Source organism: Ursus arctos, unplaced genomic scaffold (genome assembly GCF_023065955.2).
Source record: "Ursus arctos isolate Adak ecotype North America unplaced genomic scaffold, UrsArc2.0 scaffold_21, whole genome shotgun sequence".
NCBI lineage: Eukaryota > Metazoa > Chordata > Mammalia > Carnivora > Ursidae > Ursus > Ursus arctos.
In genome coordinates this window covers 49,210,723-49,224,354 of record NW_026622886.1, presented here as the reverse complement: position 1 = coordinate 49,224,354, position 13,632 = coordinate 49,210,723, and the positions used below count along the sequence as shown (strand labels likewise).

General features: G+C 39.6%; 1 protein-coding gene across 29 annotated transcripts in view; it reads right to left on the bottom strand.

Moving 5' to 3' along the window:
• R3HDM2 (R3H domain containing 2) overlaps nucleotides 1-13,632 on the bottom strand; it is a 155,572-nt gene that overhangs the window by 46,962 nt on the left and 94,978 nt on the right. For 3 of the 29 annotated variants that reach the window (XM_057316210.1, XM_057316209.1, XM_044384670.3), the window contains one exon: nucleotides 9,914-10,042. The exons of the other annotated variants lie outside the window; for them this stretch is intronic. The gene's annotated coding sequence lies outside the window, so the exon portion shown is untranslated. The remainder of the gene's footprint in view (nucleotides 1-9,913; nucleotides 10,043-13,632) is intronic. 29 annotated transcript variants of the gene reach the window in all.

Here is a 13,632-nt window from a genome sequence, read left to right as displayed (position 1 = left end):
CACATCGGGCTCCCTACTCTGCTGGGAGCCTGCTTCTTCCTCTCCCACTCCCCCTGCTTGTGTTCTCTCTCTCACTGGGTGTCTCTCTCTGTCAAATAAATAAAAATCTTGAAAAAAAAAAAAGAAAGAAAGAAAGAAAGCAAGCAACGGTATGTGAAGAGAGGGAGTATCTGGACCAGACAGACAAGCCTAGCTTTGTAAGTAGAAATAACTGACAGAGAGAGAGAAAGATGATGATGATGATGATACCAGCTAAAATTTTTAGAGTGCTTACACCAGGCACTATCCTAAACTGTTTTATGTATTTCATTTAATCTTACATTAATTGTATTAGATATATATTTTATCATCATCACTATTCTATAGATAAGTAAGCTGAGGTACAGAGCAGTTAAGTAATTTAAGGTCACACAACTGGTACATGGCAGAGCAGGACTCAAAGCCAGGAAATATGGCTCTAGCACTTGCTTTATTAACTTTCATGCAATACTTGAACTAATTAAGGGGACAGAAGTTCAAAGGCTAGGCAGAAATCGGAAAGTCTACCAAAGATACAAAGGAATCATGGAATTTCATAATTGGAAGGAGACTCAGAAACTTTCTCATTTAGCTTCATCCTTCTATATCCATAGTCCTCCTCAATCAGGTTCCTGAATCATCAATAACTCTGAAAAATGGTTGTCCTGACCCTGTTTGTATACATCTAGTGAAGGGAAGTCTTCTCCAAATACAAACCTTTTTTCAGGGGAAGCTATAAAGAAGCAAAACTTACCTTCCTGTTACTTCCTGCCACTGGCCCCAGTTTAGTTCTCTGTGCAAGTCGCAAAGAACAAGCTAATCTCGCTTCCATGTCAGCCCCTTACAGGAGACAATTTTATCTTCTTTCTCTAAACACTCCCAGCTTCTTAAGTCAGGTCTTCAAATCACATGGTGTTATTTCCTCACCATTCTGCTTCTATGATAAAAGAAGCTATCCTCAAGGTAACAAAAGCTAGTTATGAGAGGTCAGAGTGTTACTATGCAGAGTCAAGATCCATTGGAAGATACACTGAGCTCAAAATCCTATTTCTTGAGCTGAGGCTCTCTTTTGTTCTACAAAATAACCTTTAACTATGGCCATTTCCAGTCCTGCAATCCTATGTAGAAGTCTCTCCTTTCTCTTGGGGCAAAAAATTCTTGGAAACATGGGGCGCCTGGGTGGCACAGCAGTTAAGCGTCTGCCTTCGGCTCAGGGCGTGATCCCGGCGTTACGGGATCGAGCCCCACATCAGGCTCCTCCGCTAGGAGCCTGCTTCTTCCTCTCCCACTCCACCTGCTTGTGTTCCCTCTCTCGCTGGCTGTCTCTATCTCTGTCAAATAAATAAAATCTTAAAAAAAAAAAAAATTCCTGGAAACAAATTTTTCAATGCAAAAAGTGAAGGTTCCAGCTGAGGGACAAGACAAAGACAATTTACTAAGTTCAAAAAACAAAGTCTTAAGGAGCAAGAATAAAGCTAGTATAAAAGGGTTAAAAGCAGAGAAGTAATTTCCACTTTTCATGGTTTATTTGTTATAGGCAGGAAATGAAGGGCTTGGGGCAGTCAGAAGAAGAAAGGAACTATTTCATATGTAACTCAACTAGAACAAAGCAAAGACATTACCGTCCCAGGAGAACCAAGATATGTGCTTCCCTACAACCTATTTCTGCATGTTGTACATTTCATCCAGGCAAACAGAACAACTTTAAGGCAGAATGTCTCCCGAGGACACTCAGTGGCTCAAAGCTGCACAGAGGGGACTCCCAGAAGTGGGGGGCAAGGAGAGGGAATAAGGAAATAGGATGATACAGGGGAGGATGATTGGGAGCCAAGATTTGGCAATTTTTTCAGGGAGAATACTGTATATTCCCTATAAATTTTTTGACTGCCAAGGTAAGTACCTTCCAGAGCACAGTGAAATTATATATCCTTCCATCAACTCATAAACAACTTTCGAGGCATGAGGCCCAAAAGAATATATTATATAGGGGACACTCAGAGACAGAAGGGCATTTTCTTTTTTAATCCATGGCCAAGTAGAAAGAATGTAAGCAAGAAGACAATAGCTAGAGGCCAAAAATTCTGACCTACTCTGTGGCAAAATTCCTGTAAACTTACCAGTCCTCTGCCAATTTGTATAGCAAGAGAAAATTACTCCCAATTGAAAAAATACGATATTCTTTAAACTGTTTAAAATCTAGGGGCTTAGGAGAATAGATAAGCAAATTGCTGTATGTTCACAGAATACTGTGTCACAATAAAAAAGAATGAACTTTTGCTTTCTTCTGAGGACACATGATCAGAGAAAGTGACCCTATCCAGAGCCCTAGGAGATGGACCTTAATTAGGTACACCAATTATGGTAATTGTTTCCTTTTTGTGACTTGTTTGGGAAGGACAAGTGATTTAATCAGAGAGACTAAGGGACTTTGCTGGGTATATACTGAAATACACAAAAACATGGATAGATCTCAAAACCGTTATGGTTAGTAAAAGAAAGCAGAACTCCCTTAAAAAAATCCATTTATATGAAGTTAATGGACAGGCAAAACTAAACTACAATGATTCAAATCAGAAAGTGCTTGCTTAGGATGTGAGGCTAAAATATGGGTATAAGGGATCCTTCGAGTGATGGAAATATTCTATCTTGTTTGGGGTTGTGGTTACTTGGGTGTATGTAACTGTCAAAACTTATTAACTGAATGCTTAAGATCTGTGCATTTTATTGTATGTTATTTAAACACATACACATACAAACACACACAAACACACACACACAAATGCTCCTAGGAGTCAAGACAACGGGGACAAAACATCCTCATAGTTAAAATGACAGGTAAAAACAAAACAAAACAAGTCTGCGCTCACGCACGACAAGTCTATTCCTACATTATTTGACTGGAGTTGGGAGAAAAGGAAAAAGCACTAATGTTTACCGAGCACAATTACGAACCTGGTGCTTTATGCACTTCAACTCACATCCACCAAGAGCAGTTAATCACCTTGCCCAAGGTCATACCACTACTAAATAACAGAACCAGACAAGAACTCTGGTGTTGTCTGATTTCAAAGTCTACATTTTTTTCTTTGATTTATCGTTCCTACACATTACTTTATTTAATCCAAACAAAACTCTTTGTCAGGGCATTTTTCAGATGAAGAAACTAAAAGCTCAGGGACGCCTGGGTGGCTCAGTCAGTTAAGTGCCTGCGGCTCAGGTCACAATCCCAGGGTCCTGGGATCGAGCCCCACGTCAGGCTCCTTGGTCAGCGGGGAGCCTGCTTTTCCCTCTGCCTGTTGCTCCCCTTGCTTGTGCTCTCTCTCGTGCTCTTTCTGACAAATAAATAAAATCTTGAAAGAAAGAAAGAAACAAACTAACTAACTAACTAAAGCTCAGAGGAATTAAATAACTTTCCCAAGTTAATACAAGAGAAGCAAGGTCAGGATTCCAACCTAGCTGTGTCTAATCTCAAAGCCAAAGTTGTAGGTGTCCCAAGGTGGACAGTCAAGAGTGTTCTGGAGCATGAAGTCTGGGATGAGAGGGGTGCCTAGATACGAGGCCTCTCTTCAGAGAGTGTTGGTGGGGGACAAACTTGGGGGTTCAAAAATTAGGTTTCTAAATTCTCCCATCTTTCTCCTCAATCTGGGTCACCCCTCATGACTTTAAATTTTTTACAGTTTACACAGAGTATCTTATTTGATCTTCTCAAGGTATAAAATATTATCTCCATTTCTGAATGAAATACTAAGTGAAATGTTCAGGGCCATACAGTATGTATAAGGAGGTAGAATTCAAACCCAGGTCTTCTTGATTGCAAAATCCCATTTTCTTCCGAATACAGTAACAACAGTATGGTAACTGCATGCCTGAAGAGGTAAATGGCTCAACAGTCCTGGGCAGACATGATAGAAGACCCTAATGAGTTATAAATAAGAGATACAGGTCCAATACTCCCTTTTCTTCAAAGAGAGAAAACAGAATATGGGGGACTAGAGAATAAAGTACTTATGAATGTGTAAGGCTATAGTTGTGTGACAGTCACTAAGTCCTTTAAGGACTTCAAAAGCCAGCTGTCTTGGGTTTCACTAGTACTAGGCCAATAAAAATAACAATAACAATTGTACCAATTTTCAAAATCAGGGAAGTATTAAGAAAATCATTCTGCTCTATAAATGCAAAAGGATTCACTAGTGTGTAAGGAAGGCCACAGGAGTTGGCTGATGTCCAGAGCAATTCCTTAGGCAAAGTAAAGAGAGAAACAAGATTAAAATGTTCTGGACATGCACCCTCTTTCTTTGTTCAATATCTGTTATGGCTGTACTTGCCCTGAAATGAGAACTACAGGTGCTTTTGATCAATGGACTGAAATGTTGGGCTTCATTATAGTTTCTATCAGCTTCTCTACATTCTTGGCCAAAAATGCCCCTTTCACTTCTGTGAGCAAAACAGAACAAATCAAATTTCCTCCTCTTTCAAGCAAAGAGCAGCAGTGGGTGGGTGCCTTTCCTTCTGTTGCTTCCATTTTCTTTCGTTTTATCATAGTAATGCCACTATGTAGAAAATATCACAGAATCTTAGGGATGGAAAGGACCTTGAAAGTTCACACTGTCTTCTCCCACGCCCTGGCAAAAGTGCTCCCCACCGAATCCAGAGAAGACATTCTGGCAAAGAAAACAAAAAATCACAACTTACCTACTGGTCATGGCATTTCAGGATGCCTTCTATTACTAACTTAAATGCTATGCGGGTAAGTCTATTTTGCCCTACTGTGATGACCTTAGAGGTCAATGCCACCGCTTGTTAGGTAGAGAAGACACCTAAGCCAACAATGTAGTATTATAAGAATACTTCAAAATATAAAATGAAATGTGAGATTGCCAGGGAAATGAAAAAAGAATCTAATTTCATATGAAGGAACTGAAAACCTTTAAGAATCATTATTCCTTAAGCCTCTGCTGCAAAGGAGAGTCTGCTATTTATTCCACAATATCCAATTACCTCCTCCTTAATAGAACCACTGGTTTTAGGTTGGGCACATGGCTGCCTTGAAAAAAGCTACACATATCCCAACCTCCATTGTAGCTAAATATGAGCACATGACTAAGTTCTAGTCCATGAGACATAAGAAGTAGTGTTATGAACTGAACTGTGTCCCCTCCAAATTTGTATGTTGAATCCCTAACCTCCTGTATCTCAGAATGTGACTGTATTTGGAGATAGGGTCTTTAAGGAGGTGATTAAGTTAAAATGAGTGGGGGCCCTAATCTAATCTAATCTAATCTAATCTGACTGATATCCTTATAAGAAGAGGAAATTTAGACACGTGAACAAACATGACAGATACATGGACAGAGGAAAAACTGCCAACACCTTGATCTTGGACTTCTAACCTCCAGAACTGAGAAAATAAACTTCTGTTGTTTAAGCCACCCAGTCTGTGGTATTCTGTTACGGTAGCCCTAGGAAATTAATACAAGTAGTAAATACAACCTCTATGAAGAACCCCTAAAGGAAATGGGTAGCCCTTCTTTACTTACCCTCATTCTTACTGGCTTAAATGTAGAAGCAGCCATCTGGGACTGTGAGACGATACTAGGATTGAAAACCATATATCATGAGGCAACAGACGAAAGAAACCTGGGTCCTTGACTACAGCAGTCTCAGACTGGACTGACTACCTCTACGTTTCCTGAATGTGAGAAAAACAGATTTCACTCTTATCTAAGATACTATTTAGATGCGTGAGTGTGCATGTGTGTGCACACACACAAAGTAATAATAATTCTTCAATTCCTACAAGCAAGAATCAAGCAGCAATACTCTGGAGCTTATACGTAGTTGGGAGAGAAGAAGTAAAATAAGGGAAAGCTGGCATTTTTAAAAAAGATCTTATTTTTAACATGGGGCTTGAACTCACAACCCCAAGACAAGAGTCGCATGCTCTACTAATGAGCCAGCCAGAGACACCGAAAGTTGGCATTTTATGGAGAATATAAGAGCATCACCCTTGTGCTCGAATACTATCTCTGCTGTAAGGAAAAGGCTGAACATAATAACAGGGTGAGTTGGGGCCCCACCCATCAAACTAAAGAACATTCAATCTCCAGAGTGTAGAAGGCAGCAAGCATGTTGTCGTGGATAAATTTATGAACTTTGTAGTTTGTCGTGAATTTGGCTAGGAGAGTCTGGTTTCCACAACTCAGTAATCATGTAACTGAGCCCCAGCCTTCTCATTTGTAAGATCAGGCATGATACATACCTCACAGAGCCACTGCAAAACCATGTGAGATAACAAATGCAATGTGCCTGCGCGCAGATGCTCAGCAGATGTTATTCCACAGCAAGAAGGGAGAGAATGGTAACTGAGAGGTCCCTTTCCCTTGCTGTTCACTGGTACTGTTTTTCTCTTATGAATGAACGTATTTCCACTCAGAATTGGCATCCTGTACACACCCTTTTCCCAAACAGTACAGAAGCCATGTTATCCTGTATCGGTGAGATTCCTATCTATTTTAATAAGTAGACAGAAAAAGACTACGAGAAAGAGAAAAGAGAATTTTATTTACCACTTCCTGTTGGCTTCTGATTTTTCTTGGTACTTTGGTATTTTAAGAACTGGGTTTTTTTTTTTTTTGTTTTTTTTAAAGTCAATTCTGGTAAATGCTTCTTTGAAAAGAAAGAACTCCAACGTTTGATACAGCTGTAAGCGTAGGCCCAAAGCAAGACATCAATCACTGAAGAGTGGCTGTTCTTTAGACTCTGTTACCCATGATGGCTGGCCAGATGTGTAAAGAATACCCAATGTTTGATGGCTCAGACCCTAAGGAGCCCTCACTTCTAGAATGCTTTTCATTGATCACTCTGTTGTGTGCACAGAGCTAGACACTTAACAAGGAGGCATTATCGTTCCTTTTTTATAAGTGATCACAGAGCAAATCTTGTTCACTCTAATTTCAAAGTACATCCAAAACCTGATGATTTCCCACACTTCTCCTGCTACCACCCTGGCCCAAGCCACCATCTTTCTTGGTGGAATGATTGTAATAACCTACTAACTGGTCTCCTGCTTCCAATCTTGCTCCCTACAGTATTTTCTAAACATAGCAGCCAGAGTGATTGTGAAAAAACATCTTCAGATCATGTTACACATTTGCTCAAAATCATTCAATGGCTTTCCATCTCACTCTGAGCAAAAGCTGAAGTTCTTAAAATGATCTACAAAACTTAAATAATCTGATACCAGTTTGCCCTCTACCCCATCTCTTACTATCTCCCCCCCCCCTTCCCACCGACTCTCACTTTTGCAGGTCCAGTCATACTGGTTCCTCCCTATGCCCTAAGACCACTTTATAGTGATTACTTTTGCTGTTCCTTCCTTCTGCCTGGAATGACTGTTTTCCAGATAACAGCATGGCTTGCTTACTCAGTCTTTTCAGGTCTTTACTGAAATGCCATCTCAGTAAGCCTTCCTCTGGTCACAGTAACTAAAATTACAAAACCCCAAATACTTCCTATCCTACTCCCCTAAGGCTTCCCCCACAGAAGTTATTTAATTAGATACCAAACAGACTTTTTGCTCCTCTTTGCTTAACAGAAAAATCTGAAGTTTGTTTTCTTCCTCTGAGACAGAAAGTGACAGTATAATGAAAAGTTCACACTTCACTCATAGAGATGCAAATACATCAAAAGAGGAGAACAAATTTATGGACTTCTTGAAGTCTCTTTCAGTCCTTCAAATCTGTAAATAGTCAAGCATGGGAACGCTGGAGAGAGGAGAACAAGACCCACCATAATTTCTATCTCTCATGTAAAATGTAAGAAGAGAAACACAATACTCTTGACTTCTTTCATTTACAAAATCTAGAGGGGGAATTTTCTTGTTATGAATGACTCATTCTCAATCTCTAAAGCAATAGGTACATGAGAAAATACATGCTGTGATCGGCTATGACAAGGAACTAACACTGAGCTGAGTGAAATCTCCCAGACCTACGTCAATAAATATGAACAGGCTAAGAAAGTGAAAATGGAAAACACAGAAGCAACCCCCAGCTAATTTTCTAACTCCAAGCAAGTAGTGTGCCAGTATAATACTGATAGGGATCTACCGTATTACCATATCAGAGTGCAAGAGAAACAAGGAAAAGCAAGTAAGACACAAGTTGCCAATTTCCGACTCAGCTTTAAAGCCACGAAAATAAGCAAGGCACCTCCAGATATAAAAACAAATCTCCTCTGGTCTAGAAGGCCCGAGTTTGACTTCGACTTGGCATAAGGTCAACTGACTGCAGCAGCAGCTTGATTCACAAATAGGTGATAGCTGTTTCCCACTGTATCTTCTTCCAATCAAATCATATTAAGAAGATAATGTATCATTACACCATTTATATTAAACTGCAAATTTTGAAAAAGAAGAGAAAAACACCTTATACCATTCTTGAAACATTTTATTTCATAGCTCTAAATACAGTTATGGTATTAATGTCACATATCACTGAGTAAATGAATTCTGCAAGGTTAAATGATGATATGTTTATGTTCTATCTGCTCATTGGCCCCCAGGTCAGCCAATCTGATCCAGGACTCCATGGCAACAGGCTCTATCACTAAGAGCTACAAGACAAGATTCCCTCTGCCTTTTCTTTCTTTTTTTAAATAAAGCATTTTCCACAGAAACTGCTACAAATACTGTAAAAAAAAATACTTTCTACAGACAAATAAGAAATCCTGCCGTTCTGATATACTAAAAATGAACAGTGGGGAGAAAGAGTGAATAGCAATGACAATCAATCTATGCAAATAACAAGGGATCCCCAAAACTCCAGAGATTTTCCCCTGTTTAATTTCAGTAGAGAAATTCAGGAATCCTTGAACTGTGAAAAACCAACACCAAGATAAATTGAGGATTAGTATTAGGGAGTGCTGCCCACCTAAAGTTACTGTATTGAAGCTTCCCATGCCACAATATACAGGGAGAGCTAAAAGCTTTAACTTCAGACAGCTAACCTTTTCCCATTTTTTTTTTGAACTGTTAAAATAAGCCTCAAAACTCACAGATCTCAGGTTCTTATTCTCCATATTTCACAAATCACAGCTCATTACAGTCCTTCGAATTCTATGTCTGTCTTCTCTTCATTCCTCTCCCCTACACCCTCCGCTACGCTTAGTGAAAAAAATTGCCATGTCCAAATGAGGAAATAATATATTTGCTCTTCACATACCATATGCCCCTATTCCTTCTCCCTCAGCTGTAGACCTCCTTAAAGCAAAGAGGAAACAAGATAATTACAAACTAGATAAGGAGACTAGACTGAAACAACCCAGCATTCTCCCTAGTAGTACTCATTGACATTCTAAAATCCACCTGACATATTACAAGGTACTCTGCTTTCCTGGCATGCTTTTCACCAATAACTGATATAATATCTCTGGATGCAACCAGCAACTTTGGTCCCCACCTTGTGGTATATGGTGGTAAGTGAATGCTAAGAAGTAGACAGAATCTAAATGGTCAGGGTCAAAATTAGCTTGGAAACTGTACATTTTCATCTGGCTCATTTTTGTTTTAATTGTGCTGAACACACATAATATAAAAATTACCATTTTATTCATTTTTAAGAATACAGCTCAGTTGCATTAAGTATATTCAGATTATCCTGCATTATAGAAGAGAACATGGTTTCAGACACAAAAGCCATGGTAAGAGACGACAATCATTCTTTCTATTGACTATTTACTAAACATGTACTTATCTTACAAGTCACTTGCTATTAAGAAGTATAGCTTATGAAGAACACTCAGATGTTAAGAAGATCTGACACTAATGCTCACTAAAAATAGCTACCCACATGTCTATTTCCAGTATGTTTTTCACATGCTGAATACAGTTTCTTACATGCACATCTCAGGTCCCAAGTAAGTCCAAAGTAGATGGAAGTCTACATCTCTTTTGTCAGCATTGAGTTCCAGGGGACCCATAAGAGTAGACTAATATGAGAAGCAATAGACAGAGTTCCAGAAATTCCTAGAACAGAGAAAATGTTTCCTGTTACACTGTTTCAAATTTCCCAAGAATTAAGGAGATATTAAGGAGAATGAAGGTTATTCAGGAGACAACCCAGAAAAGAGGTAAAATGTAACTTAGAGTGGGAATCATAAATAATACTAAAGCTAAAAGAAAAAAAAAAAAGTCACTGAAAAAAAAAATCACTACTAGGGCTCTCTCTACATCAGTTTCCTTTATACCTTCATAACAGAAAACCCAAACATTTTGCTCTGGTCCTATAATCTCCCCCCCAACCCCTTTTTAAAGATCCTGGGCCAGTACACATATAAATGCAGCATATTTACTGACCTCAGAAGCACAAGAAGTTGCACGAATAGGCTATTTTCTCAGTGTGACCGACCTGGGCTCTGGTCAGAGGAGGCCATCTTCCTCAAGTACCGATAGCAACAGCAGCTCTCATTTATTGTGCACCTACTGTGTTCCAAACACCACGCTCAGGAATTTATAGAAGTTATCACAACTATCTTCACTTTAACACATTCTGAAAATTTACTTGCAGATACTGACAGTAAGGATTAAAATTTTTTTCATCCTTGTTTTTTTGTTTTTTAAAGATTTTATTTATTTGTCAGAGAGAGAGAGAGAGAGAGACAGCACAAGGAGGGGGAGCAGCAGGCAGAGGGAAAAGCAGGCTCCCCGCTGAGCAGGGAGCCTGATGTGGGGCTCGATCCCAGGACCCTGAGATCATGACCTGGGCTGAAGGCAGACATTTAACTGAATGAGCCACCCAGGCATCCCCTTCATCCTTGTTTTAAGACCAGAAAAGTTCAAGACCAGAAAAGACCCTTGGTAGGCTTCTTTATACTTACAGAAAACACACACGCACAAAAGAAAAATGAACCATAACCTGTAACTAAGAGATAACTGCTATTAATAATACAGTGTTTCCAGATAAATTTTTCTAAATTTTGTTGCCATATTTGTATGGAATTTGTATCCACATTGCATATATTTCCATATCTAATAATTTTCATGTAGTATACATTATACAGAACATCTTTATACCATGATTTTTTCTACTACTAAAACTGTGACAAAAAAACTGTGACCATTTTCTCCATTATTACTTTTACCAGTCATTTTAATAGCTATCTAATATTCTACTACATACATGTACCATAATTTTTTTTAGGATTTTATTTTTAAGTAATCTCTACACCCAAAGTGGGGCTCAAACTCACAACCCCGAGATCAAGAGTGGCATGCTCTACTGACTGAGCCAACCAGGTACCCCACATGTACCATAATTTTTAACCATTTCCCTATTATTGTATAGTTAGGAAGCTATTAATTTTTATAATAAAATAACGCTGTGATGAATATCTTTGTACTTAAATCTTTATTCGTATTTCTCATCAACTTCCTAGAATAAATACATTCAAGAGTTTTGGAGATAAAAGGTTTTGTTTTTTTTTTTTTTAAAGATTTTATTTATTTATTTGACAGAGAGAGAGACAGCCAGCGAGAGAGGGAACACAAGCAGGGGGAGTGGGAGAGGAAGAAGCAGGCTCCCAGGGGAAGAGACTGACGTGGGGCTTGATCCCAGAACTCCGGAATCAAGCCCTGAGCCAAAGGCAGACGCTTAACGACTGAGCCACCCAGGCGCCCCTGGAGATAAAAGTTTTTTCCCTTAGTTCACTCCAGTTAATAGAAGCAAGGAAAGCCACACTACCTAATTATGGCATTTTTCAACTGTTCCCTCAGGAACATATAATGTCCACTTAGCACATCCCACGACAGTGCCTGGACTTCAAGTTAGACATTCACCCAGGCAGTGCTTTTTACTCTTCTTCAACTCATGCCCCGTTTTAATAATATTAACTCTCCTTTCCTATATATCACTAGAAAAGATACATATACCCTATACTCCTTTAGACTCACTGGTCTAAGAAAATTAATAGGGAGGAAAGGGGGCAACTGGGAAGCTCAGTTGGTTAAGGGTCTGACTTGTTTTGGCTCAGGTCACAGGGTTGTGAGATGGAGCTCTGTGTCAGGCTCTGTGCTGGGTGTGGCTGAGCCTGCTTAAGATTCTCTCTCTCTTCCTCTGCCCCTCCCCCCTCAAAAAAAGGGGGGGGGAGGAAAGGATAAAAAGTCACACAGGGAAATAGTCTCTTTGACATTAATGTTACATGCCATCTACTAGCTCTTGTGAGTACACCTTGATTAGAGAGCAGTCCAAAAGATGAAGCCTCAGGGGCGCCTGGGTGGCTCAGTCGTTAAGTGTCTGCCTTCGGCTCAGGTCATGATCCCAGGGTTGTGGGATCAAGCCCTGCACTGGGCTCCCTGCTCAGCAGGAAGCCTGCTTCTCCCTCTCCGACTCCCCCTGCTTGTGTTCCCTCTCTCACTCTCTCTGTCAAATAAATAAATAAAATCTTAAAAAAAAAAAAGATGAAGCCTCAAAAACCACAAAAGAATAATACTCTTATGAAACTGTAAGAAAATAAAAGGGCATGGAGATATTGAATATTTCAGTATTTGTTTGTGATTTGACATTTGGTCCATTTAAGATCCTAGATTTTTTTTAAGTGAGTTCTATGCCCAACATGGGGCTTGAACTCATGACCCTGAGATCAAGCGTCACATGCTCGGGGCGCCTGGGTGGCTCAGTCGTTAAGCGTCTGCCTTCAGCCCAGGGCATGATCCGGGTGTTCTGGGATCAAGCCCCACATCAGGCTCCTCTGCTGGGAGCCTGTTTCTTCCTCTCCCACTCCCCCTGCTTGTGTTCCCTCTCTCGCTGGCTCTCTCCCTCTGTCAAATAAATAAATAAAATCTTTGGGGGAAAAAAAAAAAGAGTCCCATGCTCTACTGACTGAGCCAGCCAAGCACCCCAGATCCTAGAGTTTTTTAAGCTTGTGAATTTAAGGAGTCTTTCTACATAGTGCTTCATATAAATCCCACACTCTCACAAATATATAGAGAAAGAATACCACCTCATCAACTCACAGAGAGAAAAGCAGAGGATACAAAGTTTCAGAGGTAGACAATAAAGGCAAGTGTCCTAAGATTTTAAAGTACATCAGAACCAACTGTACAAAGTAAAACACAAAACAAAAAATAAAAAAAACCAACCAACCTTCATCTATAAAAGTCAAAAGATAAATGACGGCCAAGGAAAGAAAAAGAGAGCTATTAATATGACTTACCGTGTTCCCCAATTTGGTCTCAAGTAATAAGCATCAGATTAGAGAAGATACTTATTTAAAAAAAAAAAGATTGCATTTATTTATTTATTTGAGAGAGAGAGCACGCGCACAAGCAGGGGGAGTGCGAGAGGGAGAAGCAGGCTCCCACTAAGCAGGGAGCCCAATGTGGGGCTCGATCCCAGCACCCTGGGATCATGACCTGAGCCGAAGGCAGACACTTAATCAACCGAGCCACCCAGATGCCCAGAGAAGATACTTCTAAAAGGATCAGGTGTGTCAATTTTAACCTTAAATATTTAGATTATGCTTATATTCTTTTAAAAAACTCAATATCCTACATGACTTTAAAATCACTTCTGGCTTCCTCAAAAATTACCAGTGATCTGAAGATATAAATGGTACATC